The sequence below is a fragment of the Hippichthys cyanospilos genome, chromosome 17 (assembly GCF_059441005.1).
Source record: "Hippichthys cyanospilos isolate Australia breed blue-spotted pipefish chromosome 17, RoL_Hcya_1.0, whole genome shotgun sequence".
Taxonomy (NCBI): Eukaryota; Metazoa; Chordata; class Actinopteri; order Syngnathiformes; family Syngnathidae; genus Hippichthys; species Hippichthys cyanospilos.
This window is the reverse complement of record NC_142385.1, coordinates 12677895-12689005: the sequence shown is the minus strand read 5'-3', so window position 1 is coordinate 12689005 and position 11111 is coordinate 12677895.

Genomic DNA, 11111 nt, shown 5'->3' with positions numbered 1-11111 from the left:
GAATCATGGAGTATGGACGGATTTTCATGCAGAATTCTCTTGGGGTGTCACTGCGCTATCCGTTTGAGTGTCTCGGCGGGGGAACAGTAAATTAAACATTCTACTGAGATATTTAGAATCGAAATTCGTACATCTTACGCCGCTCCCCATGTTCCAGGGTACACAAACAAACAGAAAATATGGAGTTTACCATTTGGTTTAGAGGGCGGAGTTAAACATCTAATCATATCCTAGCCTAAGTCTTTCAGATAGGAAGCTAATATAGCTAAAACAAACACTTATATATATATATAAATATATATATTTATATATTTATATATTTTATACATTTTTATAATTTTTTTATATTTTTATTATATATTTTTATTTATTTTATATATATATATATATATATAATATTTTTTTTTTTTGGGTGAAATCAAAAGAATCAATGGAGAAAACAAGCTAGAAATTTCCAGTGGATGATTAAAATGTAAAATTTCTAAATGCAACAATTCTGGTATTTCTATGTGATTGCAGCTGGAGGTGCGACATTTTGTGTACAAAGATGACTATTGTCCAAATTTTGGACAATAGTAAACCATTATAATTACAATTTTTGAGACACTTTTTAACAGGGTTTATCACATTGATTTTCCTGCAATTTTTGCACCATTCCGTTGAGCGGCGGTCAAACTATGTCAGCAAGCAGAAAGTTCTTTGCTGACTTGTGTTTTATCTGAAGACAGTAGGTGACGGTAGAGACCATTTGATGACTATATCGAAAAGTGTCATTGTCACGTCACAGACTACGAAGACAGATCATACCATTTTTCAATTTTATGTGGGTGTTCTATAGAATATTCCATGCATGTAAAAATGGTGCACCTATATGTAAAAACGGTTTTAAAATAGGCCATTCATTGAGAGGCGTCTTATAATCAAGTTCGCCTTATAGTGCGGGAAATACGTTCAGTGAAAGTAGCAAAACTGAGTACGGCATAATTATTACATGTGCTTGTGCAAAAACCAAGACACTTAATAAATTTACCAAAAACACAAACTCTCATCAGTAGTCAATACATTTTAAAAATTGTCATCTACCTTAAGAACTGTAAAATAATCACAATTAACAGCCGGGACAACAAGCCAAGTTATTTTGATTTGATTCGAGTATAACCATAAATGTTTTTTTTTTCTTTTTTTTTTGGACTGCCCACACATAAGCATGGAGAAAGGTAATTGTTGGAATACTGGAGCTTTTTTGAAACACCACCCAGACTAAAGGGCACAGTGATGCTTTTTGGCAGGCCTTAGAGGCCTCACTCGGCATTACAGGTCATTGTTCATATTTTCCATTGCCGCTACAGTGACGCACGTTTCAGTCGTGAGACAGCAAAGGATGCTGGGTGCACGCATCAGGCTGTTTGTCTCATACTCAGCTCATTTTTACATTTTAGCGAATCATCACCATTTTAGCTCATTCTTGCACGTAAAAATCTATGACATTGATTGAATCAATCATAAAACTAAATTACAATTGCGTTTCATTTCAATACAAAACGCTAATTAGATGCAAATGAGCCAGTATTAATGCAAAATCCTTGCATATGCTAACATATACCAAAGGGGAATATTCGGCGCAAACGAAAATGCTAATGAGCTAAACGCATAGAAGGCAGCACTATATAACAGGCTGAGCATTAAGTTCCTTCAAATAGACCAAAGTAGACCAAACTGTTTGCCACTCATGCATTACACAGGCACAGACCCAATAAGGACCCCCCCCCCCCCAAACAACTTTCAGTGTAAGATTAGAGTTGCTCCACAAGAGGTCAGAAATCTCGGAACGTAGACAGAAATGGATGCTTTAATGGTTAAAGCAGTCCATCGCAAGATTATGGGATGGATTTTGAAGAGGAGGGCCACCCGGGTTTGTATGTGAAAACGTTAAAGAGATAAATCAGGTAGTTGCTGATGTTTTATAGTAGGATGACGCCTGTCAACTCAACCTCCACAGTGTACAAACTCAGTAGGTAGAACATACTTAAGAATATTCCTGCGAGGGTTCCTTGTTAAAGGTTCGGAGTCTCGGAGCTGGCCTAGATGATGAAAACATCTCGTGGGGGTCCCTTAGGGATTGGGAATGAATTATGAAGGCAATAATCATCTTGTCATTTAGGCGGCAGGACCATCCAAGCAAATAACCGACATGTTAGATATACGACTCATACGTGTTATAAATCCAGTCTGCCCCCACCCAGAGAACGGATGATCCAAATTGATCTCTTCCCCTCTTTTGGCAACAACTTCACAACAAGACACCACGCCGGGATGCTTCCAGCTCGCTCGATGCAGCAGTTAACATCAACCACCGAGAAACGTACAGCAAAACCGTAACGGGTCCAGACAAGTTTTACAAGGCCTGCCCTTAATCAGACCACTGCTTTTCCACCCGCAGGTGCCATTTCCTCATTCAAATGACTCCCTAAAGACCCATTAGGAGACAAGTCGGAAGAAAACCATCGGTGTCAGAAAGCCAAAGACCATCAATATTCACAAACAGGAAATTGACCGTTATTTTTGGAGTGGTTTTGCGCCTTTATTGTGGCTAACAGTTAACCAAGTAAAGCTAATATATATATATATATATATATATATATATATATATATATATATATATATATATATACGTGCAGGCCCCGAGGCCTGGAATTGCCCACCCCTGTTGTAGTGTATGTGACAGATGAAATTTAGACAAATGTTCATGAAATCGTCTTCTATAGTTGTAAAGTAGGCCCCTGGACGCACGTATATGCAATTGCATATTTTGATGTTATTATTAGATGGGTTGTTCACTGATCAAGCATTCTTAAAGGGACAGTGTGTAAGATTTAGGCTGTTTTTCCTTAAGAAGGTGTCAATGAAATGATTGTAAATTTCAAGAACTTGCAAAAGATTGTGTACTTAAAGACCAAAAGGATGTTTTAAAAACACTCATAGGTCTTGTTATTATTAAATTATATATAATAGTGGCATTTCTACGGAGGCGGCCATGTTTGTTAAAGCTATTGGCAATGGTAAATGCAGCACCACCTGCTGTACGCAATGAAAACCAGTCTCAATTTTACACACTCTCCCTTTAAAAATACTTTTTTATACAAATATACAAGCTGTTTTAGTACCATATCACCTAAAAAAACGCACATGCATTCTTTGTAGAATCGTGTGTAGAATATAATCGTTCCGAAACAACCTTCCCTACCACATATTTTGAACATTTTATTTATGCTTATGACTAGCCCCAACGTGAATGCAAAAATGAAGCCTTGTATTAAAACGGGCCAATAAAAACCTTTGCGGTACCACGCTACATGCTCCAACTTTTCATCCCAATAAACATTCTTCTTTCGCTCCTTTTGTTATGAAATCCCATAAGGGCAACGTAAATCCAATGTAGCGCACCTTAAATCAATATGGAATTTTGATACCAAGTTCATACTGTTAATAGGCTGTAAAAATTGGGAGATTTATTTTCTTTTTGCAGCCGCAGAACTGTAAAAGGTGAACGTGGCCATAAATGTTTACGGCTTTTAAATAGTTTAATTTTATCATATTAAATAGGATATGGCTGTAGGGTCTCGTTAGAAGTGAAAAGTTGGGTTTAGGATGACATCATGCTTAGGTTACAAAGAAATATTTTGGAGCTGTTCCGCATCTGCAATCCATCCTCTGTGTGTGAGTGTGTGTGTGTTTGTGTAAGTGCACGTGTGTGACAAAATGACACACTACACTCAGCCCGTATAATATTTCACTGCGGCACACGTATCACCTTGTCCCTGTAATGACGAATATGATAGATGTTATATCACACGGTACATCTATCGTATGTTTCTTCACTTATGGTAGTCTTGTCATCATTTCATCTATCACAACCCTCATTTTTCATTTTTTTTTAGAAACAAAAGATGGCAGACAATTGAGCTTGGAGAAATAGAAAGGTTTTAGTGTAAGCTAAAAAACAAAGCAAAAAAATCATAGGTGAACAAATGACATTACCGTGTTTTCCGAATATAAGGCAAACCTAAAAGACTTCAATTTTTTCAAAAGATTACAGTGTGCCTTATAATTTGTTTTGTACAGTAGGTTTTGACCCAATTTGGGTTGTTTTTGACCCAGCCTTCAATTTTTTCAAAAGATTACAGTGTGCCTTATAATTTGTTGTGTACAGTATTTTTTGACCCAATTTGGGTTGTTTTTGACCCAGCTGTTTTTTGCTCATTTTTCTATACTTTGAAAACAGTTGAGTATATAATCATCCAAATCAGGTAAGAAAGAGACAAATGTGACTTGTGATAAGGGTTAGGGTTAAGGGTTACCCTAACCCTAACCCTAACCCAGGGTGAATATATTCATCTCATCCAAAAAATTGTGTCAATTTATTTTGACCCAATTTGGGTTATTTTTGACCCAGCTGTTTTCAAGTGTATTTTTTTACCTATGTTTTACACTCTAAAAAGACTTGAGTAAAAATAACCCAAAGCAGGTAATAAAGAAACCAATCCTTTTTTAAAAATTGTTCATCTTATCCAAAAAGGTGTATCAGTCCACGTATTTTTGACCCAGTGTTGTCTATTGATGTTTTTTTTTTTTACCCATTTTTTACATTCTATAAACAGTAGAGTATAAATAACCCAAATCAGATAAGGAGAACAATACAATTTCTTTTAATTTATTCATGTTATCCAAAATGTTGTGTCATTTCTTTTATACTCTAAAAATAGTTGAGTAAAAATATAACCCAAACCAGGTCCAAAGGGGACCAAAGCAACCTTTTAATTTATTTATGTTAACCAAAAAGTTGTGTCAATCCATTTTGACCAAATTTGGGTTGTTTTTGACCCAGCTGTTTTCAAGTGTACTTTTAACCATTTTTTTTATACGCTAAAATCAGTTGAGTCAAAATAACCCAAAGCAGCTTAGAAAGATGAATACAACTTCTTATTTTGTTCATCTAATCCAAAAAGTTGTATTTTGACCCAATTTGCGTTTTTTTTTGACTCAGCTGTTTTCAAGTGTATTTTTTTAACCAAAATTTTTTGGCAGTTATTTTTTTTTTGTTTTTGTCAATACTACAAACTCATTTCAAACCTCACAAAGGGGCGACCATTCCAAAAACCGTTTATATTTGTCCATAGACATGGATTGATTATATTTTAGATGCTCATCCAAGCATAAAGTAAAGCTGTCATCATCGCCCGGATTGACATGTCAAAACAAGATGGATGCAAGTAGGCAGACGTGCACAATAGTTTCTAGTGTGCGCCGAATGGGGCATATACGCGCTGTTTGTATTTGAGGGAAGCGCTCTTAAATGGCTCCATATAGAAGAAGTCAGCGGGGTTCAGATGTGTTTTGTGTCGCTGTTGATTCAAGCCGTGTTACTCGGAGGCCCTAAAAGCATCATGGGTGGTCAAAAGCCCAACATACACAAATGCGTGTAAACTCAAAAAACGAGGCGTATACAATTATCAGTCTCTCGCATGTACACGGGAGACCGGCACAAACAATCTCGTATTCGGCTGCCTGTCGCAAGCATTAACGCAGCAAAAACCGCAAAGTAAACGAATGTAACTCGGGCTCAAATTCATCTGGACACAAGGAAAACAAACTGCTTAAAATATGACATTTGTCCTCTGATTAAACACTTACATTCCTGCAGGCCGTGTTGGACCCAGCCGGGCAACAGGCATCGTAGTGACAGTCGGACACGGGGTTTGTCCGCTCATGAAGGAAAGCTTTATGACACAGCCAAGTCCATAGAATCTGCTTAAAACGGCCCCCGTTGCGAGCAAGAGCGACGATACCGGCCTTACTTCCTTATCTGCTGGCCACGCCCACCCGGTGTCAGGAAAGAGAGGAACAAGAGCCACAGAGGTCAATGAGGAGATCAGATTTAATACCATCCGTTTTTAGACACTCATTCTGATTGTTAGACATATTTTTTTCTCATGATTTGAGCCCTGCAGTTTATAGTGTAGTGCTGCTAGCAAGAGCGACGATACCGGCCTTACTTCCTTATCTGCTGGCCACGCCCACCCGGTGTCAGGAAAGACAGGAACAAGAGCCACAGAGGTCAGTGAGGAGATCAGATTTAATACCATCCGTTTTTAGACACTCATTCTGACTATAAGCCATCATTTTTTTCTCATGATTTGAGCCCTGCAGTTTATAGTTAGTGCAGCTAATGTGCAGTGTTCATCATGTATATATGTATGATTGTATACATAATATATAATATTATAATACACAATATGTGCAATGTGTTTATATGTCGACACAGCCGCTGTGACAATTTATCTGTGACAATTTTTTTTTTTTTTGCAAAAACTTTGCTGGGTGCGGCTTATACACTGGCTATTGGCTTATAGTATAGGTGTCAAACTCCAGTCCACGAGGGCCGGCATCCTGCATGTTTCCCGGTTTTCTTTCCCCAACACGCCTGATTCAAATGATTAGCTCATGAATGATCCCAATCATTGCAATCAGGGGTTTTTTGAGGGAAAGGGTTTGAAAACATGTAGGATACCGGCCCTCGAGGACTGGAGTTCGACGCCTGTGGCTTATCGTATGAAAAATACGGTATATATGTGCAGCAGGTTGTAACATGTTTACGCAGAAAAACATGGTATATGGAATTTTAAAAAACATATACAGTACGCAGAAAGATGGTACATACGAGTTAAATAATGTTTTGTTTTTATTTAAAAAAATTTTTTTCAACATGCTTGGTTACGGCAACATCATGCCTTCAGCACAGATTGAACATAAGAAATAAGAGCAGCACCAAAATGTTTTCAAAAAATCACCGACACACTCGGATTGCCAGATAACTGCACCAACACAACAATAACATGCCTGCTTGTGTTTACTATTAGGGAGTGCTCTAGTGGCGAGTAAAATAACAGTTCAAACTCAAACTCAATACTTTGACAACATCTTTTTCTGCATTCCTTTGTTTTCCAGAAGATTGGCTAGTAAAAAAAAAAAAAAAAAAACGCAGATAAGACGCATTGGGCTATGAGGCGCAGAATTCAAAACACGAGAAAAAAATAGCGGCTTATAGTACAAGATTTACGGAAAATAAATCCTTGGGATTGAATGTCTGGACTTGAAAAACTTAAAAACCCGTCTTCGGGATTGAATGAGTTGAAAACGCTGCATTGCGCACCCATAACCTTGGTCTGGAAACGTATGAGCAGCTGGAAAAGTTTATGACCTTGTTAAAGACAAACTAAGCAGATTAGAAACAAAACAACCAAAAAAATACATGTATTCTTCTCCATCTCTGCTGGATTTGAACTTTCCAGTCTTTTGGATCTACCTGTATGGTCTCCTAATATTGGCAGCACTGCTGTCTCAGCACCTGAAATGCGATCCCCCAAATTGTAGATTTATGACTTTTTATAAACCCGTGCAGCCAAAAGTTCTTTGGCCCAAGTCAAACTCTACCGTATCCCATTATTAATCTCTGTTAAGTCCAGCGTTGAGGAAAATGTCTGCAGGACATGAACTGGACTCCAGCGCCAAAGCTGTATCCCAGATGTATGCTATGCATCAAGCGTTTTCATTGCAGCCTATTGGCCGTGGCGCCCCAACGGCTGTGGATCGCGATGTCTTCCAGTGGCTTTATGACTCAAGATCTTAATAAGGTATCTGAATCATGTCCCTCACGTCTGCGCGCTGAAAGGATGTGCCTTAAAGAGCTTTGCAGGTTTTCTCCTTTGAAGGATCAGTCAAGGAGGGATTTTCCCACTCCCATCTATCACCGCTGCTTCTCTTTGTGTTTTTAAAAGGTTGTTTTAAGAGGTGAGAACGTAGATTACCTCTGAATCTGCTCTTCGTGAATGCTCCCAGAGGACACGGCACATCATCACGCACTTGACCGCCGTAACTTTTCGCGCGTGATGGTTCTCCCTGCGAGCGTCAGATGAGCTCATACTTGGAACCCGGGTAGCGCCGTGTTAACGAATAGGCTTGGATTAAGCGCGTGGATGTTTTGGAGAACAATTAATGGGTATTTTATGGCAACCGAGCACAATGGACGTGAGATGGAAGCTAGGAGACTCGGTTACGTGATTGGTTGGTCGCTCGCTTGCTTGTTTATACGTGCATCCAGGGGCCTGCCCTACAACTATAGAAGACGGTTTTATTCACATTTCTCTCAATTTAATCTGTCACATACACTATAAGTAAAACAAAGTATTGCTGAGATTGAATTTACTATATAAAAAAAGAAAAACGTCTTTATTAAGGGAATTTTAAAAAATACTTCTATCTTGCATTTCCAATTAGAGAAAGACTGCAAACCCATTGGTTGCCTGAAAGAGTGCTTTCCTTTAACAGTTTGTGGCTGTGGGGGTTTTTAGTTTCTGGACCCGGATTTCCCTTCTCTGGAGGTTAGTTGGTTGATTTGTTGGATGGTTGGGGCTTTTTGGTGGTATGGTAGTTGATTGGTCAGTCAGTTTGTTGTTTGCTTGTTTACTTGATTTGATTGGTTGTGTTGGTTATGCTGGTTTGTTTGTGTGTTTGGTCGGTCCGTCGTTTGGCTTTCTGTTTGGTAGGTCGGTCATTTGGTTGGTCGGTCATTGTCGGTCCATCGTTTGGTCGGTCGTTAGGCTTGGTTGGTTGGTAGGTCAGTCATTTGGCTAGGTCGAATTAATACTCTACAAAACGACACAATTTTTCAGGGTTGGGGTTGCTTCTTTAAATAGTAATCCCAGAGGGTTATTTATTTCGAGCATTATTTGATTGCTGTATCTGTCAGTCAGTCGGATGACAAACTTTAAACCGATCCGTTCATTCGTTTGCTGAATCGGATGTTGCCAACCAATCAACTGTGACATTAGATAAAATGCCCTATTTTTTAAAAGTGTATCAAATTCAAGTTTTTTAAGGTGCAAAATGGGTCAAAGCACATGGAAATTATTTGAGATAAATAGCAGGATCCGCATATAAAAATAATAGAAAAATGATGGCGCAATAGTCAAAAAACGGTCTTCTGTAGTTTGGGTAAGATGTTCTTCTTCGAAGTTTTTTCAGAATTGCATTGTGGGTCTCCTTGAATGTTTTCACGTTCCATATATGGCCCACAGACTGCAGGGTCCCAGCCCCCGCATTAACTCCACAAGTCTTTTATCACATAGACACCTCCAGACAATTTACAACCGCCGGGGGTTTACCGCTGGTCCTGAATGTCATATCTTACCCATACATCATTTGCACTCTCACTATTCATGCTAGTCTCCTCCAGGTATTCCACCCCAGACAATTTTGTTAATATCTTTAATAACGGTAACTCGCTGTACGGCTCTTCACACAAGTGAGTACACGTCTCACATGTTTTGTATATTTTAACTTGGGAGAAATGAAACTACGATGATAAATCAGCAGCAGACGGCTCGGTTAAGGTTAAATTAGCAGAATGCTAGCTATCTCGCGGTATTAGGATAAGGTTAAATTAGCAGAATGCTAGCTATCTCGCGGTATTAGGTTAAGGTTAAATTAGCAGAATGCTAGCTATCTCGCGGTATTAGGATAAGGTTAAATTAGCAGAATGCTAGCTATCTCGCGGTATTAGGTTAAGGTTAAATTAGCAGAATGCTAGCAATCTCGTGGTATTAGGATAAGGTTAAATTAGCAGAATGCTAGCTATCTCGCGGTATTAGCAGATTTGTTATCACATGGCGAAAATATGACAGTACACCGCAGATGGGACTTGAACCCACGATCCTTGGCTTAGGAAGCCAAATGCCTTGTCCATTAGGGTACACAACCCTGATACCGTGGAAAGCTAGCCTCGCTAATCTGGACTAGCGTAGCGCACGGCGGGATTTCGATTGAACCCTTTGAAAACTGCCTTGTAACAACGCTTAAAAAAGGAGAAGACCGAGTCCCGGAGTTTTCCCGGGATGTAGCTTATTATGTACAGTAAATTGTTTGCTAGCCGCAAGGCAAGTCATGGCTAATTAAAGGGATCCGAGGATTTCTTAAGGAGGCACCTGCATAATTATACATGCAGATACACGACATCTTAGTAAAGCAGCGTTTGATTCGCACTTACACAAACATTCCGACACATCTTCCCTTCATTCCCACCATTCCTGGCTTCAGTTACAGGTCCGCATGTGAGACGGTCCTCATTAAGGTTGTGCGTGTGGGAAAATGACTGGCCCCTGTGCTCTCTCATTAAACATTCATAAGACGGAGACTCCTTTGGCCGCTGTGCAAAGTGAGCGTATGTTTGCTACAAGGCCTGCGTCCTGCCGCGATCGCACAGGGAGAGCGTTTCTGTCCGCTAACAAAGAAAGCAGTGTTTGGCTTGTTACAGTAGCCAAACTGGGTGGTAAAGGAGCTGTCTCCGTGTCTTGACACACGCATTTCCTCAAGTATTGTAAACGCAGGCTTACTTTGCAGGGAGCTCGCGAAATTTGCTGGGTTATGCTGCATTTTTACCTAGGCACCCCAAAAATAATAAAGGTCACATTCGTTGTTACAGTTCCGAATGAGGAAATTACTTTCATTCACTGTTGTACTGCCATTGATGAGCTTTACTTTTCAATTAATCGGTCACGGCTCTGTGAACAGAATGCATCTCATGTAAGAGAAAATTGCACACAATCTTGCTCAACACATTCATTGTGCAGGCCTAGAGTAAAAAAAAAAAAAAAAATCAATGTTTAGAATTACATATGTTATTTTGGCTTTTTCAATATGGTTTGAATGAATAAATCACTTGCACATACTTGAGCATTCAAGTTACCAACGGGAACATTGATTGGCTCTTGGCTAGGAAATGCAAGATAGAAGTTTTAAAATTCGCCATTAAAAAGCATTATCGAATAAATTAAGAAACTCTTTGATTTTTACTTGTAGTGAATGTGACAGATCCCATTTTCAAGTGTGTATTTTGAGTTATACAACTGTTTCTGTAAATTGTTGTGAAAAGAATGATTCAAAGAATGTGTAAAGCATTCAAAACACCATGATATGTATGTCTCCTCATCTGCTTTTAGGGCAACAAATTTCACCATTGTGCAATGTAGGTTGATGCACGCATGCTAGGCATTGCG